General features: G+C 36.1%; 1 pseudogene; it reads left to right on the top strand.

Annotated features, from left to right (window-relative positions):
* Nucleotides 1–5,659: 5,659 nt before the first annotated feature.
* LOC138104459 (uncharacterized) lies at nt 5,660–6,584 on the top strand (annotated as a pseudogene).
* Nucleotides 6,585–20,706: the final 14,122 nt, after the last annotated feature.

Raw genomic sequence — 20,706 nt, 5'->3', positions numbered from 1 at the left:
ATAACTATTAAAAAGTAACTTTAAGATAGAGAACTGTGAATTGATTTCTTTTGGTTATTATTGCTGATAAATACTAAGCTATTATAAGGACATTTGCAAATCTATTTATTTATAATTGGATAATTAGGAGCAAGTAGCACAACTATTAAAAAGCCTCCCTATTGCTAAATTATTCTTTACATTTTCATTCTGTTTATTTTTTACCATAATTGTTTCTGTCACTTCTCTTTACTCAGAAAAACTCCCCCTTCATCACAGCTTTTAAAGGTACAAAACAAACCAGTCAAGCAAAAAATAAATCCATAGCAAGCTGTAAATTTCCTAATGTAGAGGGCATCTTTCACTTATTTAACTTCAAAAATAAGGCTTCTACTTTAAAGTTGGGGTACAACTAGTCTTTAGACCCTGTTTGCTAGTCTTGATTTCCCTATTCAGACAGTGAACTCAGCAGGATAAATTAATTTCTGTAATAAAATTGGTTATCCACTTGAAATAGAAGATTTCCATGGGATTTATCTAATTACTGGGGTTTCTGTGGCTCTTCTGAAGAAATTAAAATTCACTCTATTTGCTAGGAACCTTAGTTATGTACCTGTTGGGAAACTGTGAAAGAAGCAGGCTTTATTACGGTGCTTTTCTCACAATCTGTGCTTCAACCTCTTGCTGCACCTCATAAAGGTGATTGCTTTTCTTTTCCTTTAAAGGTTTTATGTTTCTAGGTTTGCTATGAATCTAAACGGGTTTTGTCAGCACAACCAGTTACTTTCCTACTCAGCTGGCCATTACTGCTGAATTAATTTACTGGTCTGAATCTGCTACTGTCCTTAAAGGAAATGCCATATTCTCATTATATCATTCCATTATGCTAAACATACTGCCATCATTTAGGTTATGTCAGGCTCTAATGACATTTAGTGACATTTCCCATTACTATTACAGCTAGTTATCTACTCATGGTCACAGTCTGCTTCTTTATATCTCTGGGGTGGTTTTAATAAGACTGTGTGGGGACAATGGCTATATTAGCATTTCTACATAAGTCTTATATGAACTGTACTGAAGATCTCCAGAATGTTTCCACTGCCCTATGTATATTTTTTGATTAATTTATGCAACATCTACCACTATAATATTCTTTGGAGCCACTGGGTTAGTTCTGCCATGACAAACAAATTTAGCTGTCCTCTGTAATGTAGCCTCCTTGAAAAAGTGTATTTTTTTAAAAAATAGATATCTTCCAAAATAGTAAAAAACTCACAGACTTATGGGAACAGCAACAACTCTTAAATTCAATAATGCCTGCCTGTTAGATCCTGGTCACATGAAGTCATACTTGTCACCAAGTCATATTTTTTTACACATTTTTTTTTTACACAAATTTCTCCAACTGTTTTGATTTGTTCAAAATTTTAAGGAGACAATGCTTTTTGAAATAATTTTGAAAACTTAATAACCAAGCTCTGAATGCCAGTTTTATCTTTGTACTTTTTTTTTCTTTTTTTTTTGGTCAAATGAAACAAATGAAGGATCAACTAGAAAATCTTGGAATTTATTAAGCATGTTTTTCTCCAGACCTCAGATGCAAAACAACTGGGCTATATTTGACTAACTGTAGCTTAGGACTGTCAGTGCTTTATCTCCCTTACATTCGTTATCTGCCAGTAATGGAAGGCACAATGGGTCCTGAAGATAGGGCAGTGGATTTGGTCTCAGGATACTCGCTGCTATTCCTGGTCTTTCTAATGATCTGCTGTGTGATGCAGAGTAAATTACTCCGCCTCTCTTTGTCCCGATGTCACTTTGTCATGAAGATAGCTACATAAAGCATTTTGAGATCTAAAGATCTTTGAGTTATATGCTATTATCATTTATTATTTATTCTCTGCTCTTCTGTGTGAGTTTTTAAAAGACATTCTCTGCCAACTAACGCACATTTTTCTGAGGCAAGCAATCCACACTTGTCTGAAAAGTCAGGCTGTGAGCACAATGAGAGACAGGGTTTTTTCATCTTGTTTCCATAGAGTTCTTGTACAGATAAGTTTCTTACATAAAAATTATGAGCTGATCAGGTAGCCAAGTGTATACGTTTTCAACAGGGATATGCAATCTTACAATTTATTTCTATGCATTTCTAGTGCATCATTATTCAAGTTAGAATATGGTGTGCTTGGCTAAGCTGAAGGCTGTATGAAGTTCATTGACACCAACTGCAACAATATGGTAAAAACCGACTGGTACAGACTGGAAGCCATCATCTACCAATAGCTGCCACTCTAAATGCTGTAATGCTGAGGATTTTCTCTACCAGAAGCAGGCTGGCTCAAAGAGGCTTTGAGAAAAAAGAAATTGGAAAAAAAACCCAAACCAAAATTTTTTCTTTTTTTCCAATGTTATTCCATACTGGATTTTAGATTTCCTTTGTTTGCCAGCCCCAGCTGTTGTTTTTATTAGCTTTCCTCAAAAGCTGGCAATAACATAGTGAGGCTCTTTCAGAGCTTTTTCTTTGACTCTTAACGCCCACACAGCTGTAGCAAATGTGATGGGTTCTAGTTGCATGACAGTTTAGTTAGCAACAGAAACAGTTCAAAACTTGGAGGTGTACCAAGAAAAATTTTCACCTCCATTCTGGTCCCTTTACTTAGATGATTTTAAAGTAGTACCTGGACTCAAGTATGTGCCTCTAACCAGTCTTGTGCAAGAAGTCAAACTGGTTGTGCTTGTGTTCCATCCCCCAGAGCAGCAGGCTAGCACAATATAAAGCACTCCAAGCAGGGCATATTACCTTGGCTTTGGCATGATGCTGATGGTGGCTACAGGTTTGCCCCAGTTTGGAAGGTGGGCTTGATTTATGGTCAGCACGAGCTTACATCTGTCTTCAAGTGAGCTGTAAATACTCCCCAGCCAGCCCCAAATTTCTTCTGCAAATGACTGCAGACAGCCTTGCTGGTAAGGATCCTGGTGAGGGCAATTACCGAGGGTGGAACTAGTAAAGGGTAGGGGGCCAGCCTGCTACAACCCCCAGCACTGAGAAATTGTATCAAGTGCATCTGCTTGCAGTCTGTCAAACAGAACAGCTCCAAATCAGGAGGGCAGAAGAGAAGCTTAACGCAGAAATCACTTTGGCAGAGCTCCTACTCTTATTAGAATTCACCCTGCTGTACCTCACCTTTCTTCCTTGGGAACACCACTACTAGCAGCAACAGGGCGTTCAGTTTATTGGCATGCTGCAGTTTGGCTTTCTTTGCTGCAATTATTATCTCTAGTGTCAGCTGCCACTTAATTCTAGTCATGCTGTTTGGTTGTGCTGAAATCCATCATTAAGATCTTTAAAGTTCCAAGCATTTTCTTTATCCCAATCTCATGGAAAATTAAAAAGCAGCAAAGAAAATCAAAAATGTTACTGCTCTCTTGTAATAGCTCCATCTCTAGCATTTCCTGAAAGTTTGTTCTTGTAATTTAAGAGACAATATTAGAAAAAAAAAAAAAAATTGAAAAGGAAAGGTTGGATGGGAAAAGGCTTGCAAGAGAGAATAATGATTATACAAGTACAAAGTATATCAGATATACAAAGACTTGATGTTACCAGAAAAATTGGTTGCTTGTTCTGTAATAGAGACAAAATTATAGAAGCAATAGATAAGAGAAAATAATAAATGTGGTATACTGCAGAAAGCATTTAATATCACTGACAAAAGGCAAGAGTATGAATAGACCTACAAGGCCAGGTAGTGGAAGTTACCATTCATTGTATAGTGCTAACATGTCAGAGGTTTCATGGTAAAAAACTCCCATTAAAAAAAGGCAAAACACCTGAGGTGACGACTGAGTCCTATAGTACCAAACCCTGCCCTATGGACAGAGAGGGCATGTCCACGGTCACAAATATTATGATAAAATCTACCTAACAGGAACATAATTAAGAGCTGGGGGGGAAAGAAAGAAACCAAAACAAACAACTCAGAGGACAGCATTCATATGTTACAGTAACTTTATCTTATCCTCCAGCTGTAACATAAAGTCATACATGCAAATAGCAGATACCTGATTAGCTGTTTCTGCTTTATTGCTAGTGTTTCATACTGACTAAGAACAAAGTGACTCAATTTTCGTTATAAGTAATAGCTTCTTGGTCCTAGCGTGAGGTCCTGACTCATCATGGGTTTTTTCCTTTCAATTTCTGCTGTTCGTGTATCTGTAATTAATAAACATAATGTTGATGCATTTAGTTGCTATAGAAACCATTATTTTTTAGTTTCCCATGAGGATTCTGAGCAAAGCTGCAGTAAGTTTGACCCAACTCTGTCACCTTCTCATAGTCTTGAATGAAATAAGTTATGACTCCTGGGAGGAAAATTTGAATTTCTGTCTATGAGCAAAGTTCTGTAAATCTACATAGCAATTTGTTCCCAGACACTGTTACCAAATGTATTCTTAAGACCTTATAAATTATATCACCCAGAGGAATGGTATTAAGCTTTCTTTCATTATATGAAAACAATCAGCATTGGTAATTTAAATGTGGTTTGCTTAAACTTACTCTTAATTTGAAAATATTGTAAAATGCAGACAGTCAGTTGTTAGAATAAATAAGATAAGAACAAATTATAAGGAGAAGTCAGGGTTGGATACAACTTATCTTCCCTGAAATGCAGAATATAACAATCCCAAAAATAATGAAAGTATTTTATTCCTGTAGCCCATCCAATGCAGTGAATTTTAGAAACATCTGGTCGACACTGACATTGCAGCAATAAGAAGTTTTAAAAGCAATTTTTGATATTTTAAAGGTATTTGTGGTACACAAATGCATAAGTCAAATTTTGTGCAGTTCACAAACATAATGCAACATGGCGGGAGGAGGTAGACAGAAAAACTGATGGCTATGAGAGTGACAGTGGAAGGCAGTTTGATGCATAAACTATCCCACAAACTGGAACACTGTATGTATCATTCCAAATGAGTGCCCCATCCTGTAGGGTAGAGAGGTTTGCTCACACGCAATAAATATCTAGATGCATTGATATAACTTTAATTGGAAGGAACTAGAGCACCTAACAGACCAATCTAATGCTCAGTGCCTAAATTAGTAAATAGTCACATAAGATTTGTGTTGGAGTACCAAAATACTGAACTACTGAGATACATGTAGGAGAGCTGATGGCTCCTTCCTCTGTGGTCATGCTCTGAAAGAAAAGTATGACACTGAATTTTTCTGCAGCACATGATCGCAGACAAGATCTCTTTGTCACTATCTCTTGTGAAAGATATGTGACAGAATCACAATTTCTGCATTTAGGTGAGACTGACATATGAGATAATCACAACTGTTGAGTATGATAGTAATAAGACACCCAAATGTAGGCTCCTACAGAGTTAGTAGCAATTGAGAAAGAGTCTGTACAGAGATGTCTGCCTCAGATTGTATCCTGCTTCATGCATTTTGTACATCTAAACCTGGATTTCTGGGCCGAATCCACGTCTGCCCCCATGTTTTGAAAGCAGAAAGTTTTACATTTAGTCTATTTGGACCTCAGCAAGGCCTTTGACACTGTCTCCCATAGCATACTCCTGGAAAAGCTGGTAGTCCATGGCTTGGACAGGAGCACTCTTTGCTGGGTCAGGAACTGGCTGGATGGACGGGCCCAGAGAGTGCTGGTGAATGGTGCGGCATCCAGCTGACAGCCAGTCACCAGCGGTGTCCATCAGGGATCTGTACTGGGACCAGTTCTGTTCAATATTTTTGTTGATGACATGGATGAGGGTATTGAGTCCTTCATTCGTAAATTTGCAGATGACACTAAGCTGGGAGCTTGTGTTGATCTATTGGAAGGAAGGAAGGAGGGCTCTGCAGAGAGACCTGGAACGATTGGATGGGTGGGCAGAGTCCAACAGGATGAAGTTTAATAAGTCTAAGTGCCGAGTTCTGCATTTTGGCCACAAAAATCCCCAACAATGTTACAAGCTGGGGACAGTGTGGCTGGACAGTGTCTGGCTGGAAAGGGACCTGGGGGTGCTGGTCAACAGCCAACTGAATATGAGCCAGCAGTGTGCCTTGGTGGCCAAGAAGGCCAATGGCATCCTGGCCTGTATTAGGAACTGTGTGGCCAGCAGGAGCAGGGAGGTCATTCTTCCCCTGTACTCAGCACTGGTGAGGCCACATCTGGAGTACTGTGTCCAGTTCTGGGCCCCTCAGTTTAGGAAGGACGTTGAGATGCTTGAGTGTGTCCAGAGGAGGACAACAAGGTTGGTGAGGGGCTTGGAACACAAGCCCTGTGAGGAACGATTGAGGGAGCTGGGATTGTTTAGCCTGGAGAAAAGGAGGTGACCTAATCACTCTCTACAACTTCCTGAAAGGAGGTTGTAAACAGGAGGGGGTTGGTCTCTTCCACCAGGCAACAACTGACAGAACAAGAGGACACTGTCTCGAGCTGCATCAAGAAAGGTATAGGTTGGATATTAGGAAAAAGTTTTTCACTGAAAGAATAATAAAGTACTGGAATGGCCTACCCAGGGAGGTGGTAGAGTCACCTACTCTGGATGTGTTTAAAAAAAGACTGGACATGGCACTTGGTGCCATAGTCTAGTTGAGGTGTTAGGGCATGGGTTGGACTCAATGATCTTGGAGGTCTCTTCCAACCTCATTATTCTGTGATTCTGTGAAAAATAAGTATTGGTGTATGTATGTGTAGAATCAAAGGCTGTTATATTATGGGCATGTAAATTTATTTAGGAGTGGTCATGGTTCTTTAAGTAAAAGAACTGATGGATAATGTACTCTCTGACAGTACTAATACACATTAATAAAAAGGGCTCATAACAATAAAAAAGGAAAATGCCATCTTTCCAAAAGCTTTATCCTTTTTTCATTTCTCTGTCTTTTCTCTAAAATGACATTTTGACAGAGGAAACTATTTGGGTATTGCTCTTAATAGGCTCTCAAATATGTTGTTATTAGGAAATGTAATGAAGTTCCTCCCCTGTGTTCAATTCACTTCTATTTGTCTATTTTAGAGATGCAGAAAGGGCTGAAATTTTTGCCCCTGTGAACTTTATGGAATAATGGATCATTTCCTCTAATTGTTTTCTTTTTTTTGTTGTTTACACAAGGAGGACAATTTAGGAGACTTTCTGTAAAGGCCCGGGGATGTCATTATGTCTATTGCTATTCATAATTTGATATCTCGGTGTAATTTAAAACTATTAATGAATAAAAATAAGAGTACAAGTAAACAAAACATTTTTACGACATGGTAGGATTGTTTTCATCTCTTCAGACAAGAGCTGATATTTTTTGATGAAAATATCCATTGCATTTCTTCAGTGTATTTAATAACAAGAGTGAGGGAAAAGGAAAGATAGGGGAAGAGGTTAAGGCATGATCAATTTATAAGGGACCAGTCAATATTTTAAAGACTCAGTGAAAGTCCCTGAATACAGAACTCTACAGTTTTATCCTTGTTTTAAAACATTTTTTACTAATGGTATTACCTGGTACTATGGATATTCTCATTTGATTAAAATGCTTTCATTACTGTCTTGCATATATTTTAACAAGAAGTGAAGTAAATTGTGCACACCCATGCTCTATTTCAAAATAGCGTGAAGAAGCTTCCTAAGACTATATTTGTCACTGGAGCAAAAGAGATATGAAGTAAGGATGGTGTTGTTAAGATCCAATTATTGAAATTATTAGAGAGATGCCTCTGCCTGAATTAAGGTGCAAATGAGACCATATGCTCAAGTCAATAGCACAGATTTTATTAAACACTAAATGAGGGGGAGAGAGAGAGATGGGGGAAGGGGGTGGGGAGGAGAGGAAGAAAGAGGGTAACAGAAAAGTAAGTAAGTGGAAAAAAGTTATCACCATTCCATAGATTTCAATGAAATCCCAATGGGCCTCTTCTTCTGGTCTTCTTGGTGGTTTCAGACTGTATCAATCAAGTGGGGTGGAATAGGACTGGGGGAAGAGTCCACAAAACGCCTCTTTCATGGGGTTTATATTGTGTAGAGTCTAGGTGGGAACATCCCCTATACCACTGCTGGATGATGTCTTATCACATTTTTTATCAGCCTTTTCCCTTATCTGGAATACCAGTTTGACACTTCAGGCAGGCACACCCTGCTGGCACCTGGGAGGACACTGTGTGCATCACCAGCAAAGCATCCAACCAATTGTTCCAGCCGTTATCACCAGTCTCCTACAGCACCTGGGGGTTACTGCAGGTGATCAAGGGTTAGCAGTTCAATCTCTTACACTTGTGGATACATTCTTGACCTGCGATAGCAGGACAATGGTACCACCTTATCTTATATCAAGGTCCTTTCACAGTCCAGATCAGTAGGCATACACAGGGAGGGGTGGGCTTCAGGAGATGAGCAGCTGTTTCTTTGCAGTTTGCTACAGTAGACAATTAAGACAATCTTTGCACTTTAAGCCATTAACTATTTCAGTCTCTGACAGGTGTTCATATATTACAATGGCCAACTATGTCATCTACATACTTTATGACAACAGTTCCTGATTTCAGCAAAATGACAGTACTTGGTTTTACTCTCTGTGTGCCTTTAGGAAACTTGGAGAGTCATTTCCACCTTTACTTTGGAGGAATAATACACTCTTTCAGAGCTATATATTTTTTTCCCACTTTCTCTTCTTAAGAGATGCATTCCTACATATTAATGCAATTATTTGTTGAACTGAGCACAACAGAAGCAGTAATGAACTTAAGTTTTATAATACAGCCTCAAAGATTTACTGATCTGGATCTGGGAACATGAGGAACATAAAATTAGACACAAGCAATGCTTGTATCCCTTTAATCATAGGTTGATGCATGGCTTATTTCCTCATATATCTAAAGTAGCTTAAAACTATTTTATACATAACTACTGTATTTCACTGTAGGGCAGCTATGCAGACAGAACACATACTGAAATTTCCCCATGCCCTCTTGCAGTGTTCTCTCTACAAAGGCAATATTATACTATCCATGTTTTTCAGAGAAAATCTTTAAAATCGCATGAAAGTGTGTGTTGACTGGTCTGTGATGACGGTGTTGTTCAACTGGGAATATCTGGGAATGAGATCCCACATCAATTATAGTTTACTCACTATTGAGTAGCATTAACAGAAGTATTTGCTGACAAGATTTGAATGGGTCTTGAAAGAAAAGGTGCAAATCCCTAACTCTTTTAAGGATTCAGAGATAAATTCTTTAAATCTATAAGGTGACAGTTTTAAGACACAATTGTCTCCCAAGAATTTAATGCATAATAAGTACCCAGTGACTGGTATGAGCTCCATTTTGCTCTTTCTGCTTCCTTGACACTCAGGATTCCACAACAGGTTAGCAGCAAGGCAAAGTGTTGTTATGCCAAAGCTCTTTTGCACACACCCTTTTAAGCATAAATAAAAAAGTGGTACAGGAAAAGCTCCAAAAAGACTTTAGGAGAAAGTCTGTGACCAGATAACTGGAAGTGAACAGGGAAATAGAAAACAAGATTCCAAAATTGGGTAGGAATGCAATTATAGAAAGTCCTTAAAATCAAGCTGGAAGGCTTCAAATTCCTATACAAACAAGGGGAGTAGGTGAAATTATTTAAATTAGGGAATGATGTAATGTATGTAAATATGAGTAAATGAGACCTGCCAGGATGATTACTCATTAAAATAAATCATGATTTCATCCAGCAAAGCAAATTATATGAATCCAAACTTGAAACCTATGAGATACAAACCAGTTATTATTGAAATAACACCAAGAAATTTTGTCTTTTACTAAAAAGAATATGCAGTTGTGACACTTCTGTCTTTATAAAGTTCTTTCTAAGAAAACGTTCTTTTTTTATGCTACGAGACCTGCCCCATTTCACATGTTCACGTAACCTAGAGGAATAAATAATGCAGAAACAAGCCAGTAATTAAGTGGAAGAAAAAGAAAAGGCAAAGAGAAATCATAAAGATTTCAGCAGGATACCAAATGAAAGTGTTTGGGGTCAGGTCTCTCCCAGTATGGGACATTAAGTCATTGATCTGTTTTACTCTGTGAGGCACTTTGGTGTTGTCTCTGGTTTGACTTAATAAAGGAGTCAAACAGTGTGATCAAGGGCAAGATAAGAAGATTAACTGATAAACAGAAACACAATATATTTTTCTTTATTTTGACTGTCAACGAGATAATTTTTTGTCTTGCATTGTGGAGTAATTAATAAAATTAAACTACAAAAATATTTATCTTTTTATGGTTAGCTTATTCATTTTTCAAATTAATGAGGCCAAGAAATAGGTCAAGGTATATTTAACTGTGTGTAATACTGAGGACAAACCAGGAATCCAGACATATCACTTGCCATTGATTTTGGGGGTCCTGACACAAATCACAGACCCTCTAGGATCCTAAATGGAGAGAAATGTTATCCACACTGTACTCTTGGGGTGAAGTTGAGTCTCTTGTTCTTTTGTTTACTTTCCTCCAACTTTCTCCTTCTTCCTCTCTTCCTTCTATTCTTTATCTGTTTCTTTCTGGAATTCTTTCCTAAAATAAAATTCTGTCTTAAAATTTTATCATTAGCAAAAAAATTTGCACCCAAATCTCTTGCTGTTCTCCTCATTTTAAATTGTATTAAATTTACCCAAACTATGTATTTTTCTATCACTCTAAATTTGTTAAAACAGATTAACATATACATAGTCTAAAATATTGAATTTCATAATTCAAAGACCAAAAAGATTTGAAAAGAAAATATAAAAAATAATTTGATGGTAAGAATTCCTTTGTGGTTACCTGTGAAAGTAAAGGTAAGGCAAACTTCAAGGTAAAAAGAACCCTCAGTTTCTGTCTTTTAAAATACCTTTTGGATGTCCTCTTTCAGAGCATCTTAAAATATGTTAACTTTGGTGTAATGAGAAAAATTACTTAAAATATGTCACTTTAAGAAAATTAAATCTGGTGTATGTGTTATGTGACAGTACTCAGCTAGAAATCTTTCAATTTAATATAGTTTTATTTTCTCATCTATACTTCATCATTGGTCAATAAAGCAGGTAAATGATCTTCAGATCCATTTACTTATTGACAGAACTATTTCTGTTGTATAAGAGTCTGGCTTTCTCAGGAATTACTTAGGTTTATATGCATACAATTTTAATTTTCCTGGAAATTACTGTTGCTTCCACAAATTTTCTTTTTTTTTTTTTTTAAACACTAGTTATGACAAGTCTTTGGTTAGAGAGAAAGGCAATCCATTTAATATTGCTATTATACATTTCTTCAATTGAATACATATTTCCATATAATTCAATGATACAGCAGTCATAGGTCTATCATTTGGAGAGGTTCTAGCAATGCAAATCAAATACATATCCTCCAGCATCTGTGTTTATTGGTGTAACATTGAATTCTTAACACTTGGTTTCCATTCAGAAATATTTCTATACCTGTTCTTTTGCTGCAGTCATTTTCCTTATCAAAGTCTTAATAGAGTTCAGGAAACCTGCCAAGAATTACCTCTAAGTTTCAAGGTCACCTTTCCTGTGTGGTGTAACTGGAATGGCTCAAAGCCTATGGGATAATACAAACAATTTTGCTAGTATTCTTGGCTGTTTACCAAAACAGAACATTTTATTTGTACACAGAGAATTTTCCCAATAACAAATTATTTTTCAGCCACAGCTTTTCATCAACACCGAGAGAAATTAAATTGAATATGTCTATGGCCATACATATCACTTCTTGAATTTAACTGACTCAAGGCAAGTACTTAGTGAACAATATCAAAATTATTGTGACTAGTGGACTAGATTTCCCTCTTGTTCATTGATTGCTCAGCATACTGTCCCTTTAAGCTGTGCCCTCATCAGCAATCATATTTGTTTGCAGACTTCAAGCCTTCGCAAATAAATAGATAGATGGGTGAGAGAGACAGAGAGAGACAGAGAAACATGAAGGTCTGAAATGATCTTTTTCAAGGCTTTGGTCTTGTAAACAGTTCCAACATGCAGAATGAAATAGGATGTTTGTTTAAAGTCTCACTGAATCTGCTCTGGGGCGGATTCTGCTCACGCATGACATGGTCTGGGACACAGCTCTGCATGAACAGCACCCTGTCTACACATATCTGAGGCCAGCTCTTTAAACCTCAACAACGAGTATGTCACATGCAACAAAACCTGTAATTTTCTCTTCTGTTTTTCCCTCAAAATGAGAATGATCTCATGACATCTGGCCTGAAGGAGATATTATTTCCTCATCCTTTGAAATGGTTTATAAGCTGGGGGGACAGAGATTCCTTTCTCCCTTTCTTACAGATACATACATACACAAACAGATATACACAACATCAGTATTTGTTCATTTATGCTTCTGAGCAGAACTGGAAAAGAACCTGAAATTTAAGTCCATCCTCTCAAATTTCAGAACAGAGATGAGCTACTGAAGGATTGGGTGTTTCAGCACTAGTACCAAGGTGACTTTCTAAGTCCTGCAGAAAGATTTCTATCTGCCTTATGTAAGCACTTAAGTGAACTAGATTTTTTTGTGAATACTTGAAATACATCTAATAATATTGCATTAAAGGAATTCTTACTAGACACCTACAGTTTAAGATTGAGGTGGATGCTTATGTTAGATTGGATGAGATGGTGCATGCCTTTTGTTTTTCACAAGGTGAGGTGAATGGAAGTCAGGAAACAGTCCAGCAGCAAGGTTTCTAATGCATATATGTAAGCAGTTTGTTGTTTAAATGAAATAAATTTTTGAGCAAATGATCACCATAATCAGTCCACTTCATCTTGTGGGAAAAGTCAAAAGATCCAACTGTTGACTTTTTTTGATAGGAAGTTGCTGCCTTTTTTTTCCTTAGGACTAAAGACTAAAATATGGTTGTGAAAAAGGACATATTGTTAACATAGATATTTAGGCACAGTACTGAGAATGAAAAGCTTTTATAGCAGTTGGTCTGATATCTTGTCATTCTGTCACCTGAGAATGACAGCCTGATAGGTTGCAGCAAGAGGCAAGGAAATTTCACTTTGAAAAACATCAGCAGCCCTCGTACATCTGTTAATTAAAGCAATCTGCCAGTGTTCCTCTTAGGCATTCAATGAATCAATGTTAAGCTAACGTGACACATTTTCACTGCTTCTGTAATAGAATTGGAAGTAACACATTTATTTATCAGGTGGCACCGATCTTCACTTCCCTATCTGAGGATGGGTTTTGATTGTCACACTATCACCGTCTGCTCTAGGTGTGACATACTGAAGATTTTCAATCTGTTTCAGTGAAGTTATAAAATAACATGTGGACCCTATGTTTCTCCTGGAACATTCAAGCAGTATTTGAGCCTTGGATTTAGTTATCAGTATTATTGCTCTATATTTTAACAGAAATGGAGAGCAACACTTGCTGGCAATAGATCTTCAAAAAAAAGATTTCTTTACTCTTATTCAGTCACAATGCAGGGTTTCATACAAATTTCTAGTTCAGCTCTAAAGCAGAACTCATGATTCTGGCATTTTGTTTTATTCTCAGCAATAATAGCTGGTATAAAAAAAGTACTACCTTTCCATGACTGATGACAAGGACTTAACTCAAGGGACTTACATTAGGTACCTTTACTCCTGGTTGTTAATCCTCAGAGAGGCTTAACCAAGAAAAATTCAAGTTCAATCTGTTTCCCTAAAAAATGAAAAGCATTTAATTAAAGAGAAAATTGCTGGGAAATATTAATATAGAATACAACATATAAGCAAAATGTGATTTAGACATTACATAAAAGAAACACATAAAGAGGACAATAGTTTAATAAATTGAACAGAATGACTGAAGATGGAAGGTCTAAGATACTGAGAAATATTTTGTAAAGCCCTCAGTGAACCAACCGGCTGTGCAATCTCTTCCCTCACCCAGAGATTTGACTGCCAAGATCATGAATGGAATGTGATATCAGTGTAACCTTGGACCATACTATTGTGAAGATTAGGAAGGTTGTGGCAAAGAGCTGTTAAGAATTCTAGTGGAGCACCAGCCCACTGGATTAGGATATGTGCTTATTCACAGCCCCTTTCCCTTGCCTGAGCTATATTGTTGAATCCCTGTTACTGTTTGAACAGCACCTGATTCTCTTGATCAAGTCAATTATGGGGGCTCCTAGATGACATTTACATCATGACTGTGTGATTAGTGGAGAGAAACAGGCTCACCAAACTAGTAACCCTTTGTAAAAACAAGGTGGGGGGGTTCTGGGACTAGTCTGCAATAACTTTTGGCAATCACATTTCAGAATCTGCAGAACATAAGAAGTGTCTAGCAATCAATTTCACATTTCATTACAATGCGTCTTACAGCAAAATAGATAAATAAATAAAAAGTACACATCAGCTGGTGCTCTAGTTTTACAGTTTAAACTTGGTTGTTTTTCTTTAATGTCTTGTCTAATATGTGTGCCTATTGTAAGGCATAAATCTGAAGCAGCAAGTTTTTAAAGTAGTCAGCATGTCTGGTGTGCTCTGAAACAGCCACTCTTGACTTTGAATAGCTCAGCTCCACCAGTGCATCTTAGGTTGCTGCTTTTAAAGGAATGCAGATGGTGTCTTTTCTTGAAATGAAGTGATATAAAAACTCATGTGAGTAAGTCTTCTCCAAGATATAGTCAGAAATCTTTAGAAAAATAACACCCTTAAAAAGTAAAACTAATACTTTTAAGAGATTTCACCTTTATAAACTTCAAATATCATTTGATTTCTATTGTTAACAAAAGTGCCAGCACACTTTGGTTATTCTAATGTCTAGAATAAATACTCTATAATTGCTATGAATTGTTGTACATATGTGGCAAAGGATATCACACTTTTGCACAAAAATATAATGTGGCTTTTATGGAAGACAAATTTTTAAAAATAGCATAAATGCTGACAGAACAAGGGGGAAAAAAAAGTCAGTTTCCATCACCTTTGCAAAATAACCTCGTATAGTGTAATCTTGGAAGCTCATAGACAATGAATCACAACTAGTATATTGCATGTGATGCAAATAGATAAACAGGAAAATAATCCTTACAAGAATGAAATCTCACAATGAAATACGAACATGCCCATGTGAAGATATTTTAAAAGTTTCAGTTTAAAACAGGAGCCAAACAATGCAAAACTAACAATAAACTTAACAGACTTGATGATGCTGGTAGTGGCAACTTCACAGAATGACTACACTTATCACAGTGGGTTGTGAAATTAATCTTTGGAATACAGCACAGATGTCCAACAACTCATTCTGGTATTCAAGTGAGCATGTTGTGTGTAAAATTTGTAAACGTGTGATTTACTACCCTTGAATCTAATGGGGTGACTCTTTCCTCCTTTTAAACAGTGTCAGTAAAGAAACTAGAAGTCTCAGAGTGGTAACATCATATTGCTGAACCCTTCATGTGCATTTGCAAATATTTTTAGCATTTCACTTGCACTCAGTAAGGCTGCTGAGACCAGTAGTTTTTCTAAAAGATTCCTTAATGGCATTTAATGAGAACACTTTCTATGTGTTCCTGTCTGGAATCATAATTTGTGTTAGGTAAGCCACAAACACCAAAATCTTTATAAAAAAAAGGATTAGAGAGTCAAATTTTGAGTTATCCATTTCCAAATTTTGTCTATTTCTGAAAATTAGCCTTACTATCTATATGGGAAATATGGAGGGTTTGTGTTAAATGATAAATTTTTAGAAAGGATATGTCCTTACACTGAATCCATTTCAGATGGGAAATCTGATGTAATATTGGATAAACTACCTGAGCAGTCACAATTAGTGCAAAGTCTTGGGTCTATGATGTAGTTGTTGAATTATTTTCCTAATTTAGTCAATCACTGTAATGCACTATTTAAACCAGAGAAAAAGAAGATTTCAGTAATTAATGCATCCACGTCAAAAAATTCTAGATTATTTCTAAATACATATTTCTAGTGTTCTGTGCAATGTGGTTGTAAATAAGTTTTGTAGCATGTTTATCAGATATTTTAAAACTAGAATACATTTTTCCAAGCCTTTCTGCAAGACAAGATATTCATGTCTGTTTTTTACATGTAACATTATTCACTGACAGTACATATATGATTGTTTATGTGACTGCAAATTTACATAATTTATTCAGATTCTCAAATGCAGTTAAATATCTAATTTCCATCAGTGAAATTAAAAAAATTAGGTATTTCCATTAAGATACCTGATATTTTTAGATAGTATAACATTACATTTAACTTGAAATTAGATAATACTGTAATACTACTAATATAAAAGTGATAGAAGAAAAAACATCTTCTAAGTTCAAAACTCAGAATTTTAGAATTAAAAATTTCTGATGTTTGTTTGTGAATTAACTTCTTTTGCACAGTGGGGAAATAAATTTTTTTGTTCTGGAGTCCTACTTTTCTTCAAGTCTCAACTTTGTGTTTGCCAGCATCTGCAGAAGTCCTGACCAGTTTTGCAAAAACTGAGGTTAATCACTGTTGCGAGTAGTCCTCATCCAGCAAAGACAGGGACGTAAAAATATTTTGACTTTTCATTTTCTTTACATTCAGAGCAATAATCTGCTAATATTTCCTGATTTAGAAGTCATGTCTTGAAAAAACTGGGCTTCCTGTTCAATCATCACTTGTTTAAAAGAAATATCCAAACACTAAAGAAAGTGCTTTAAAAAATGGCAGAATTTAATAATTATATATCTAAGTGTGAGCAGAAATCACAGACTCAAAATCTGAGCCTGATAAAATTCATTCTATAATTAATTTATTCTGTAATTCAGACAAAGAGTTTCAGACATTTTCTCCTTTGAATTATAAAGCACTGAATAAAAAAGGAGATATTTATATTGTAACTTTTAAATGTTCAAAAATAAGTGAGACAAATCATACCCATGGGTTGTTGTTTAGGTAAAATAAAGCTTGTAGAAATAAATTTTGCCAGTTTAAAAGTGAAAATCTATACAGGAGTGAATTCATTGGTCATATAATTCCAGGAAACTAATGTCATATATTAAATTTAAAGGAAATGCAAACATCTTAAGGTATCAGAATTCATAATTAAAGGAGGGTGGTATATCTAATGATGAATAACATCCTGTCTTCCATGTGAACAGAGCCTTGAAATATAGTGAGCAGTCTCATAGATTATTTTATGGAGTATGATGTTTTGTTGACATACTGACCTATATTATTTTCTCCAAAATATTATTTCCTGTGCTGAAAGGGAAATAGGAGGTGTATTGTTCTAACCTTATATCTATTTTACTTGAATAAGTGGCTGGCAATGGCTTAATAGGTCCTGATCCTTTGGGGAGCTTAATGCTTAATTCCATCTGGGCTGTCTGTAGCTACTTTCACATGACTATTGTTACAAGAACGTTGTCTTTTCTTTTCCCTTTCTTTTTCTACACAAATTGCCATTAACTCTACAAAGGAGAGTGCTCTCCTGAAGACCTTCTGCAAGATAAATCCCTCCATTATTCTCCCAGAGGTTCAATGACACAGTGTGACTCTCACACGTCTCTTCTGTTGTGTTACAAACTACGAAGGATTCAGTAAATAGAATCAAGAAGTGACTTACAATGAAATCCTAACCACAGTCACAAAGAGATCTGCTGGAAGAAGTCAGGTCCAGGTCTGTTGCAACCAAAAATAGTTCATTTCCCATCACCATGCTGTGACTCAGGGCTTGCAGTCAGTGCTGGCTAACTGTAGAAGAATAGCAGGGATCAGTGACACTCTAAAGATATAGATTCTTTAAAAGCGTGGACATTCCAAGCCATTTCTTCATTCTGTTTATGGATATAGTTATGTCTGAAGACTCTGACTTCATACTCATACCATACCAGCACTCTTGGCACCTCATTAAAATGAGACCTGCAAATAACTGAAAATGAGGTTACACCATTTTGGCTCTAATTTAGTCCCCTGGGGAACCTTTTGCTTCTCTTTTTGCTCATTATTCCTGCTGCTTACTTGCAACATTTCTATAATAAGTTTGTTAAGTTCATCTTGTTTACTTTCTTTTTCTTTCAGCAGGAACATTACTTTCCGTTACTGAAATACTGAAGATTAAAAAAGAAAGTATTCCTAGATATATGTGCACCTTCTGTAGATATCAATACCAGCAGCATTTCATATTTTTCATCCCTAATGAGTTCAAATTATCCTGGTGTCTGATCAAAATGGTAAAAGGCTGGAAATGTTATGCTTCTGTATCTTATTTTTGTACAATCTTTCTACCTTTATTGAAAAATCTTTTTTTAAAAAAAAGTAATAATAAGATACATTTTCAAGGCAGCAACTCTAGCAGCATTGACCTAAAATGTTCATGCTGACTCACAAAATGTCAATTCTTTGAGAACGTAAAGCAAAAGCCAAAAAGTGGTATTGCTGCCCTATGGGTTTGAAAAGCTTTGTGAATTTAGCTTTCAGAAAAAAAGTTGTCAAAATCTGAACTTTAGATTTTAATACAAAGCAAAGAAGCAAATATGATAACATATGAGGTGTGGGATGCATCATAATAGCATTCAATTATTATCAGAAGCATTGGGTAGAACATTTTCAGAACGGAGTGACTTATTGGTGTAATACAACTTTCACTATCCACTGTATCAACTCTTGACTTCAATATTTCCTTTACTATTACCACACTAAATAATGTTTATTCTTATAGTGCATGACAAAGAGAAAGATTCCAGAGTACTAACCACCTACAGAGACAAAGTGACTAAGTGTTTTACTTTCTAGTCTGTATTTGAGAAAAAAATTATTTGAGAATGCAGCAAAAAATGCTTTTTAGTTTTATTGCAGTGAAGTGTCATGCAAAACTGCACTACTCTATAAGTACATCTTCATGATTAAGAGTATTATGCCTACATAGAACCACAGAAGAAAAGACATTAAGCAAGCAGTTTATTATTAGTACACTGAGAGAAGGGTGCTTTCATGCTTATATCTTTAACTCCATAGTTATCAGATGGGCAATTTCACTAGCAAAATGTTGAAGGTCATTTTCTTCTTCCTTCCTCTTTCTTTTTACTTCAGTTTAGAATGTTATCTTCATTGGTGTCTTTTAATTTTTTTTAGTCAGGCCAATTTGCCTTACTACAGACTTGTTGAATCAGGTTACTGAGTAAATGACATCATGCAGGACAAAAACTAACAATAGCCATATCTCATCAAAGAGTTGATATTTGCATTTAAAGTCTTTTGAAACACAAATCTGTATTATTAACTCTAAGTCAGCAGACTTAAATCCAGTCTGAATTCCGTCTTTAATTACCTGGATAAATGCATTTGAGTCTTTTCAAGATATGAACATTCATTTTCAAATCAAAGAGATTTTTTCTTAGTCCTCAGGCAATCTGGCCTTTTGAAGTCTGCAGCCTTAAAATCAAGACCAACTGTAGCAATATGTTATCAATATTATAGAAAATACTGAATGCTGGAAAAGTTATTATGGCTACCTATCCCTGAGATACAGACTGAAACCCAGTCTTAAAAACTATCCCAATATGTTTCATCATAATTTGATTATGAATGTATGATGATTATTCAGACTTTTCTTATTTTGCAGAGTTCAAGGGAAAGTAAAAGAACTGTGGTAATCTTAGTGAAAAGCATTCAATGAATTTACCAGGACCATATTGCTCCTACGTTTTGGTAAAAGCCAGTGCAAACACTTCTCACTGTGTGCCATTCAGTTAAGCTGGTACTATTGCTAAATACTTCTCACAACATACAAAGCTCAGTTGGTAATTAAAATTCTTGATGAAAACACAATTTTGCCTTTCATTATTTAAAAAAAAAAAATAACATATAGCTTATCAGCAGGGCTTCATGAATTTAATTAGTGTTTTTTGGAGCTGTGAACCCTTTACTTAGGAACAAGTTATGCCAAACCAAAGGCTGCCATCTTACTATGAGTCAATTGTCTTGCAAGTTGGAAAAGGTCATGGTGTGTGTACATTATGACAATTTTTGCATTGTAATGCAGCCTCTCCTTCCCCCATATGTGAAGTATGGGCATACAGATGATGATGTCTATCAATCAATTAGGACTAATTATTGCTTGTTGAAAATGATGTAAAATACCATAATTACTTTTTTTTCATTATTGAAAGACTGGGATATCTCTGGCTAGCCTGAGATACACTTATAGCAGAAGATGGTGGACTGATGCATAGTGATGGTTATTCCACTTATTGACACAGGAATGAACATGTTCAAGACAGTCATAGAATGACTTGGAAGGGACCTTAAAGATACTTTACTTCCAACCCCCTGCCATGGGCAGGGACACCTTCCACTACACCAGGTTGCTCAGGGCCCCATCCAACCTGGCCTTGAACACTTCCAGGGATGGGGAATCCACATCCTTTTCCAGTGCCTTTCCTCCCTCACAGTAAAGAATTTCTTCCTAATATGTAATCTAAACTTGCACTTCTTCAGCTTAAGGCCATTCCTTCTTGTCCTATCATTACATGCCCTTGTAAAAAGTCCCTCTCCAGCTTTCTTGTAGGCCCACTTTAGTCTTTCATTATATTTAGGAGATTTTAATGAAATCTAACAAATAACATTTCACGCAGTTTCTTGAGCAGTAAACAAAGAGTGCCTCTGTGTAAAAATCACCTTTTTTTTTTGACAAGTAAAAAGATGTTTTCAATTCACAGAGGCTGGTAACTGAAGTT

The sequence above is a fragment of the Aphelocoma coerulescens genome, chromosome 1A (genome assembly GCF_041296385.1).
Source record: "Aphelocoma coerulescens isolate FSJ_1873_10779 chromosome 1A, UR_Acoe_1.0, whole genome shotgun sequence".
NCBI lineage: Eukaryota > Metazoa > Chordata > Aves > Passeriformes > Corvidae > Aphelocoma > Aphelocoma coerulescens.
The sequence above is the reverse complement of the archived record's forward strand: the minus strand, read 5'-3'. Positions and strand labels throughout refer to the sequence as shown.